The sequence below is a fragment of the Sinocyclocheilus rhinocerous genome, unplaced genomic scaffold (assembly GCF_001515625.1).
Source record: "Sinocyclocheilus rhinocerous isolate Xijiao unplaced genomic scaffold, SAMN03320098_v1.1 scaffold119, whole genome shotgun sequence".
NCBI classification, from domain to species: domain Eukaryota; kingdom Metazoa; phylum Chordata; class Actinopteri; order Cypriniformes; family Cyprinidae; genus Sinocyclocheilus; species Sinocyclocheilus rhinocerous.
In genome coordinates this window covers 1,350,640-1,359,399 of record NW_015654491.1, presented here as the reverse complement: position 1 = coordinate 1,359,399, position 8,760 = coordinate 1,350,640, and the positions used below count along the sequence as shown (strand labels likewise).

General features: G+C 36.8%; 1 pseudogene; it reads right to left on the bottom strand.

Annotated features, from left to right (window-relative positions):
* On the bottom strand, nucleotides 1-8,450 carry LOC107717110 (enolase 4-like; annotated as a pseudogene).
* Between the last annotated feature and the right edge of the window lie 310 nt (nucleotides 8,451-8,760).

The window sequence follows — 8,760 nt, the reverse complement described above, 5'->3', positions numbered from 1 at the left end:
GTGGACAATCACACAAAATAATTATATGGTGGGCAAGTCTATTTGGAAATGTTCACTGTGACTACTGTGAAAAATATTAAAATGTATTAAATTGTGGGTGGGCTTTATATAAAAAAAAACATGGTTATGTTTATTTAATGTTTTTTTAATGTATAAACCATCTATAAGCACTAAAGTATATAACACAGGAATATGGTGCATGTGATGAGACAGTTTACATGTTGCATGTTTACAATCTTGCACTAAAAAATATATTTTGGTGCCATGCAGTCAGGTCAGACAAACCTTACTGTTATAATGTCAGACAGACAGACAGGAGATGAAGTCACATCAAGTAGAGATGGTCACAGAGTCACAGCCGCTTCCGGAGTTAAATGTATGGAAAGAGCTAACAGAGGCTGTTTTTTTTCTCTAGCACCTGAAAGACACAAAGGTACTATACATTGTTTTCTGAATATAGATGCTACTTATAGTACTTGCCATTATGTAAGTGTGAGAATGTGTGAAAGACAGAACCGTACCCAGGATCCCCTCATGCTCCAGTTCCTCTTCTATCGCCATCAGACGATTGTATTTGTCCATTCGCTCTCGTCCTCTCAACCCGCCCAGTTTGAGAAAGGACACACCTGACCCTACAGCCTTTAAACACACATATGGTCAGGTCCAGAAGAAATAGACTGTGACTAAAAATCTAATTAAACCTGAAAAGTTTTTGGATTTTGAAAAATGTCAAACAAATCAAACCAATAATTATTTAAGATTTTCCATTAGTATTCATTATACTAATCAAATCAGCTAAATTCTAACATTCATGTTAATTTTTTTTTTTACTTTTTGTGCAAATTATCCTATGATAATATAGTTTTTAATTAAAAAATTTCTACTAAATTAGAAAAATTGTCGGTCTCAGTTCTTTGGACTCTTGTCATACATTTGGTTTGTGTTCAGCAACACATTTAATCTACAGTATGATAAAAATGTAATTTCATGAGCTGCATCAGTTGTTTGACTGGTATGTTCATTGGCACATATTCAGGAACTAAATGAATCTGATTTCACTATTTATTTTTGTATTTTTATTAAAAGACTTCATCAGAGACTACATGCACACATACCACTGAGAAATGAATTCCCTAAAAAAAAAAACTGAATTGTTATCAACCCACCAGGTCAATAGTTGATGTATCGCCACTGCCTGCAGCCAGCATTGTCTCTGCATCTGAGTGTGCATAGGTAAGAGTTACATACTTATTACAGTCAATATATTTAGACTTGGATGTTATGCAAATTATTGTCAAAGCGACAATGCCAGAACACACAGTGAGCACTTAGATTTGAGTAAAGTACTCTTTCATCCTGTTTGCTCATGTTTGGAGCCTACCTTTCCGCTCTGCTATGCTTTGTCTGCTATGGTGCCTAATAATGACCCTGGTGACCCCAGGTGGGAGGGGTTTCGCTTCACTCCAGCGAGGACAGAGATTGGATGCAGCATCTGCAATCAGGCAGCATGACTGACCAATTACTGAAGCCAGCCTCTCCCACTGATCTACATCCTTAACTCAGAGACACGCTGTCAGTTCAACCAGATCAGCTGCATGACACTTCGTACACTAAGGAGTTTAATATCACATTTAATCTCACCTCTTTCCTGAAAGGATCAATGAGGGATGTGATAGCAGGATATTTGTTAATCAGACCCTCGTATATGTCCACGAATTCATCTGGGGATTTGTGACAGCCGGACATTACCTCATACTTCCCACGTGACTAGAAGACAGCAAGAAAAACTGTATATTTCTGTTTACATCAACAATATAGGTTACTGTATATTATTTAGACTTTTATTTTAAACATTTGCAGTACTTTTTTTTGTGAACGTGAAAGTAATAATTTCTCCGTTCTGTCTTCTCATCACTCACATAGTCCATCAGGTCGCGTGCTGCACAGTTTATAGCCAAGCGCAAGGTCTGAACCCAAAGGCAATGCCAGGTTAGCACATGCCTCTGTGACCAGATCAAGAGCCTGTTCAGGACGTTCAAACCCCACCTGTAACCTGGTGGGCTCCCTCATCTGTTACACCTATAGGCTGAGAAAGACTAGGTTAGTGATAGAGGAATATCATATATCATAATGAATTATTGGCAACATGTGGCAAAATGGAAATGGTTCTGAAAAGTTTCAGACAGTATACTAGCTTGGGACTATTATCTTAATTGTTATTAAAGCTATCACAGAATTATTACTTTACATACATTACTGTTCAATAGATTGTGGTTAATAGGATTTGTTTTTACATGTTTACTGTTTCTGAAAGAAGCCTATTATGCTCAAAAAAGCTGTGTTTATCTGATAAAAAATAAATACAGTAAATGCAGCCATATTGTGAAATATTACAATTCGAAATGACTGTTTTTATATATATATATATATATATATACATACATACATTTAAATATAGAATTTATTACTGTTAAGTTGTAGCTGCATTTTCAGCAGCTGTTACACAGATGTTAAAATACATAAAGAATTGTGGGATTTATGTATGTATTTATTTATTTATTTTAAAACATGTTTATCTTTTTTTAATGTTCTTGTTTTTTTTTTCAAAGATACAATCAATCTATAAGGCACTCAAGCCAGTTTACATATTTCTCAATATATTTTGATGTGAATTATAATTATGAATTTTGATGTCATACAATCAAGTCAGACAAACCTGTATTGAGGCCTATTTCATTCAGGAATGACTTTTTTAAAAGAAACATTTCTTATTATTAATGTTGAGAACAGTTGTGCTACTTTTAGATACTTTTTTCCAGGATTATTTAATGAATAAAAAGTTTAAAAAGTTCATTTGAAATTGAAACCTTTTCTAACATTATAAATGTCTTTACTGTCACTTTTGATCAGTTTAATGCATCCTTGCTGAATAAAAGTATTCATTTTACAGACCCCAAACTTTTGAAAGGTAATATTTACTTTTGGATTTATTTCACAGTTTGTGTAAACATTGGCAAAAATGGGTGTTCTCAACCTTATGTAATGTATCTAATTCGCACGTTAACATGTAATGATAACTGCAAAAATAATACATTTTCTTTTCTTCTTTCCATAAAATCTTCTTGATGTCAGACATTTTTAAAAACCAAAGAGGGGCAGTAATCATGGCCAAACCACTAGACATTTGATCTCTGAAAAGCCCAGGTTGTCCTCTTTAACAAGTGTAGCTGCGGCATGCATGTTTTTTTTTTTAAGTTGACGAAAAGCAGGTGACATAAATTGCTGGGTCCAAGGAGGTTATACCATAAAATTGTACGATTGAGTGTTAACTGGGAAATGATATCCCATTGATAATCCATTATGTATCCTTACAGAAGCCATTCCTGGTGGTAGCTTTAGTTCCACTTGTAAATCAAACTCACCTGAACAAGCTCAACCGAAAACCAGGGTATGTTAGAACTAAACCGAATCCAGCACCCCTACCTTATAATGTTATGAAGGTCTTTATCAAGGCTATAACATTAGTGCTCTGAGGTTCCCACAGATCTCTGAAAAGCCCAGGTTGTCCTCTTTAACAAGTGTAGCTGCGGCATGCATGTTTTTTTTTAAGTTGACGAAAAGCAGGTGACATAAATTGCTGGGTCCAAGGAGGTTATACCATAAAATTGTACGATTGAGTGTTAACTGGGAAATGATATCCCATTGATAATCCATTATGTATCCTTACAGAAGCCATTCCTGGTGGTAGCTTTAGTTCCACTTGTAAATCAAACTCACCTGAACAAGCTCAACCGAAAACCAGGGTATGTTAGAACTAAACCGAATCCAGCACCCCTACCTTATAATGTTATGAAGGTCTTTATCAAGGCTATAACATTAGTGCTCTGAGGTGCCCACAATGCACAGTGCACCAGTAATAGCCTCCCATCTAAACATAAATATATATTTATTGTGTGACATGCTGTTAAGTGGTTCAATCGTCATTCATAAGCCCTGCATGTGATTGAGGCCTGTTTATTTCATTCAGATGATGATGTGCGGATAATTACCCCAACAAAGCATTACATTTTTTTAAATCCACACGTAATTTGTGTGCTGCTTGATGCTTTTGTGTGAGCCGGAGCATAGAACATTATGTCCCTTTGTCAAAGAGTCAAACCCTATGAGAGCATACTTACCCCAGCTTTATACGCAGATCCATTCAAAACTCTCCTCATTTCACACTGCAGCTCAAGGCCCATGCCAATGACCTGCAAGGCCAACACACACACACACACACACTAAAGATAAGTAGTCTGGACACTGGAGTGAGAGCAGTCAGCATAGCATTAACACTTCTGTGCTGAACACAGCCTACTTTACTAAAAGAGTGTTTGTTTTTGTTTAAGTGTAAAAAGGTGGGATCCTTAAGCACATGCATACTTCTCTGACTCTTTGCGATGAGCTGGGCATGAGGATGACCTCCTCCAGCAGGTTGAGTTTGCCCGCAGAGTTCTTTCCACAGCTCAGTATTGTAATCATAGGCGCTAGCAGGTGCGTCTTATTCTGAGCCTAAAGCAGTTCACAGGAAATGAGGAAGAGGATAAAAAGGGAGTTTTACATCAGTCACACTAAAGATAAGTAGTCTGGACACTGGAGTGAGAGCAGTCAGCATAGCATTAACACTTCTGTGCTGAACACAGCCTACTTTACTAAAAGAGTGTTTGTTTTTGTTTAAGTGTAAAAAGGTGGGATCCTTAAGCACATGCATACTTCTCTGACTCTTTGCGATGAGCTGGGCATGAGGATGACCTCCTCCAGCAGGTTGAGTTTGCCCGCAGAGTTCTTTCCACAGCTCAGTATTGTAATCATAGGCGCTGGCAGGTGCGTCTTATTCTGAGCCTAAAGCAGTTCACAGGAAATGAGGAAGAGGATAAAAAAGGAGTTTTACATCAGTATAGTGTTATTTATTAGTATAGTTCTGTATAATAAGTTCATCAGAACACGTCTTCTCCCGTAATGCAATTCTTCAAGCACACACATCACCTTGATGATTAACATGCATGACGTGTGTCTGTGTATTTACACTTACACTTTAAAAGTTGTCTAACTAAAGCAATAATACAGTCTAGGGGTCGACCGATATGTGTTTTTCAAGGCCGATGCCGATACCGAGTTAAACTCTTTATTTTTTGGCAAACAAAGGGTCTACCATTAAAATTAAAACATGGAAGAAATAGCGTATTGTGTGATTATTCTTTTAAACAAAAGTTGTAATAATTGTTGTAGTAGTCAGGGGTTAAAGCAAAAAAAAAAATCTTTTGACTGAAAATTTTTAGCGTCAAACACTTTTTGTGTGTGTAGAAAACAAATCCGCGCGTCTGTGCCATTTACATACACAGAGACACGCAGAACATGCTGGATTCATATTTAAATCGTATTTTTGCGGCTTAATATTTACAGATACTAGTCCATATTGCGACTCTCTTTAAGTGTACTGACCTACTTTTGATTAATTCATCCAAACTTTGACAAATTCCGTGACATTCCGCGTCATACGGTGAATTCCATTTATATGACTGGATTCCGCGATTTTGTTCGCGTTTTCTGCATCGCGGAAATCATAGATAATATTGAGGTGTTTTGCAACTTCAGTGTAACATTAGTGGATTGTGATTTATTGCAAATTAAGCAACGTCTGCTGCTGCCTTACCTTTGAGAGACAACTGACGCGTGATCACTGAAGCAGCTGCAGTTAGCAAGCGCTTTCGGAGTGAGAGTGAATTCCGCATTGATTGGTCGGACTCATGACTCCCAACAAATCAGATGAGCGGTGGGCGGAGACTGCTTTAGGCCACAGAGTGGTGAGTTCTGACAGGCTGCATCAGAGCCAAATAGCGCGTTTCAAAATTAAATTATTTTATCGGCGAATCGGTTTGGAAAATGACCGATACCGATAATCATAAAATATCGGCCAGGCCGATAATCGGTCGACCCCTAATACAGTCCGTGCTACCTAAAGTAATATTTTTTTGATTTGATGTGATTTGTTTTTTTTAAAGAAACTAAAGGTATAGTTCACCCCAAAATGCAAATTTGCTGAAAATTTACAAACCCTCAGGCCATCCAAGATGTAGATGAGTTTGTTTCATCATTGAAACTGATTTGGATAAATTTATCATTACATCACTTGCTCACAAATGGATCCTCTGCAGTGAATGGTAATCCACAAGTAATCCACTCTTGTTAAGTAAAAAGCTGTGTGTTTGTAAGAACTTGAATATGTTCACGTGGCTTTTCACATTACAAGATATTAATTGATGGACTGGAGTCTTGTGGATTATTGTGATATTTTTTCATCAGCTGTTTGGACTCTCATTCTGATGGCACCCATTCACCATTGGTGAGCAAGTGATGTAAAGCTACATTTCTCCAAATCTGTTCCAATGAGGAAACAAACTCATCTACATCTTGGATGGTAAATTTTCAGCAAATTTGCATTTTTGGATGAACTATTCCTTCAATACTTTAATTTAACAAGGACACATTCAATTGATCAAAAAATTAGAAATTTTTAATGTTGTTAATTTTCTATTAATCAAAGAATTCTGAAAAAAATATGAATGTATGTTTACACAAAAATATTAAGGAGCACAACTGTCAACATTGATGATAATAATAATAATAACAATAAATGTTTCTTGAGCACTAAATAAGCATATCAGAGTGAATTGGAAGGATCAAGACTGGAATAATTTGGCTTTGCCATCACAATAATAAATTACATTTTAAAATATATTAAAATTAATATACTAAACCAGTTATTTTATATTGTAATAATATTTCACAACATTACTGTTTTTACTGTATTCTTGATTAAATAAATGCAGCCTTTGTGAGCATAAAATCTTACCAACCCCCAACTTTTGAACGGTGTAGTACCTGCGGGACACTGACTGATGTGATATGTCGGTATAAGGGTTCTCCTAGAAGTCTGGCAGCAGTTCTTGCCACAGCCAAAGAATCCACACCCACTGCTGTAGCCCCTGGCAGCCTTGGCACTGGGGTCTCTGCAGGAGGGAGGGGCTTCTCTGTGTTGTTTCCTTTTTTACTTGAATACAAAAAGAGTGACGGCAGAAGAAAGTGCAGGGGATGGAGAGGTCAAAATGAAGGATCTGCAGTTTAAAGTGCACTATATTATCTTATGTCATCTGAATCTTAAAGGAGAGCTGAAGCATCAAAGTTTTTAGTTCCTGATTATTTCTCTAGCAAAAATGTCCAATAATGGTGGGGTTGCAGAGATTAAGCGAGAAGCATTTATCTGAGTGTGCGATGTCGACATGGCGGCCACCATGAGAGAAGACCCACTCCATGCAGAATAAAACAGCTTTTTCTAGGCCACTGATATAACTGAAGGCCATCATATTAAACATCTTTTTCAAAAGTACTATTCATTTATTTAGGGGTAAACGTTTTTTTAAAGTAGAAAAGGTTACCTGGGGCACCTCTAAATCTGTATATCTTTGATTTTTCTAAGATTTCAAGAAAGGTTGGATTCAATGAAAAGGTTAAAACAGAGTCACCGTCACACAGAATGAAACACATGTGACTCAGTACAAGCTGCTAATGTATCTGAGAGTAGCTCCCAGTAGGATTTCTATGATAACAGAGAAGTGTGGAATCTTTCAGACTGCTTTTTACAACAGGTCTCAGATCAGTGAGATGACAGCAGAGTGCAGAAGATTGGCTGCAATCCTGTCAACCATCCTGTCTTTGAATCCCACAGGGTTTTTTACTTGCTGTACTAGGATGAGCTTTTTTCCTCTTGTGGCAACCTCACTTAACCTGACTCTGATCCCTCTTCTATTCTGATATATTTATTGTGTGAGCTCAAACTATATGTAACATCAGTGATGTTTTACTGTGAAATACAGCTAAATACTCTTTAAAAATGGCAAAACATTAAGCTCCTTTACCTTTATCACCTCCTTTCTTGTCTTTGGCAGGGGCAGGTGTAGGAGCCTCAGACACTGATTCATTCCTCAGCTCCTCCTCCTCCTCTCTGTTAAGGCTGTCCTTGTACTCCAGGTAACGAGCCATGAAGAAATCACTGCAGGCAAAAGACACACAACCTCAGTCGTGCATGTGTGTATTAAAGCTTAGTTATCATAACAACCTTCATGTTCTTTGAGTGATGCTTGTGTATTTTGTATTGTATGTGTAATCACCTGAGTAGTTTGTCCATATTGGTTTGGTCAGTGGGGTTGAAGCCTTGCAGCATTGGACTGAGATGCTCTGTGATCCACTTCAGAGCTGTTGTGATGGACAGACGTTGCTGGTTGTGCTGGTTGCTGTTAGAAAATACCGCCCCTGACTCTGCCACGCCATCAGCCAGACCATCACAAGGTCCATCCATCACTGCACTGCACACCATCTGTAATTTACACAAAATGTCATTGAAATTCAAAATGTGCCCCATAACGAATTTCTCTGTATTGCATTTGGAAAATCTGATATATTTATTCAATTCTATTCTAGGATTGTGTAATTATTCTCATTGTTCAGATTCAGTTAATTTTAATCAGCTGACCAAAATATTTGACGTAAAATGTGCTATGTTATTTCGGTAATATTTGTATACTGTTATAGTATTTATTCATATTTTAAATTAGATTTAATTTGTATATTTTCAGTTTTAATTTATATTTAGTTTTATTTAGTTATATGACAGTTTTATGACTTTTTTAATATTTCAGTATAATTTTGATTTTTATTCAGTTT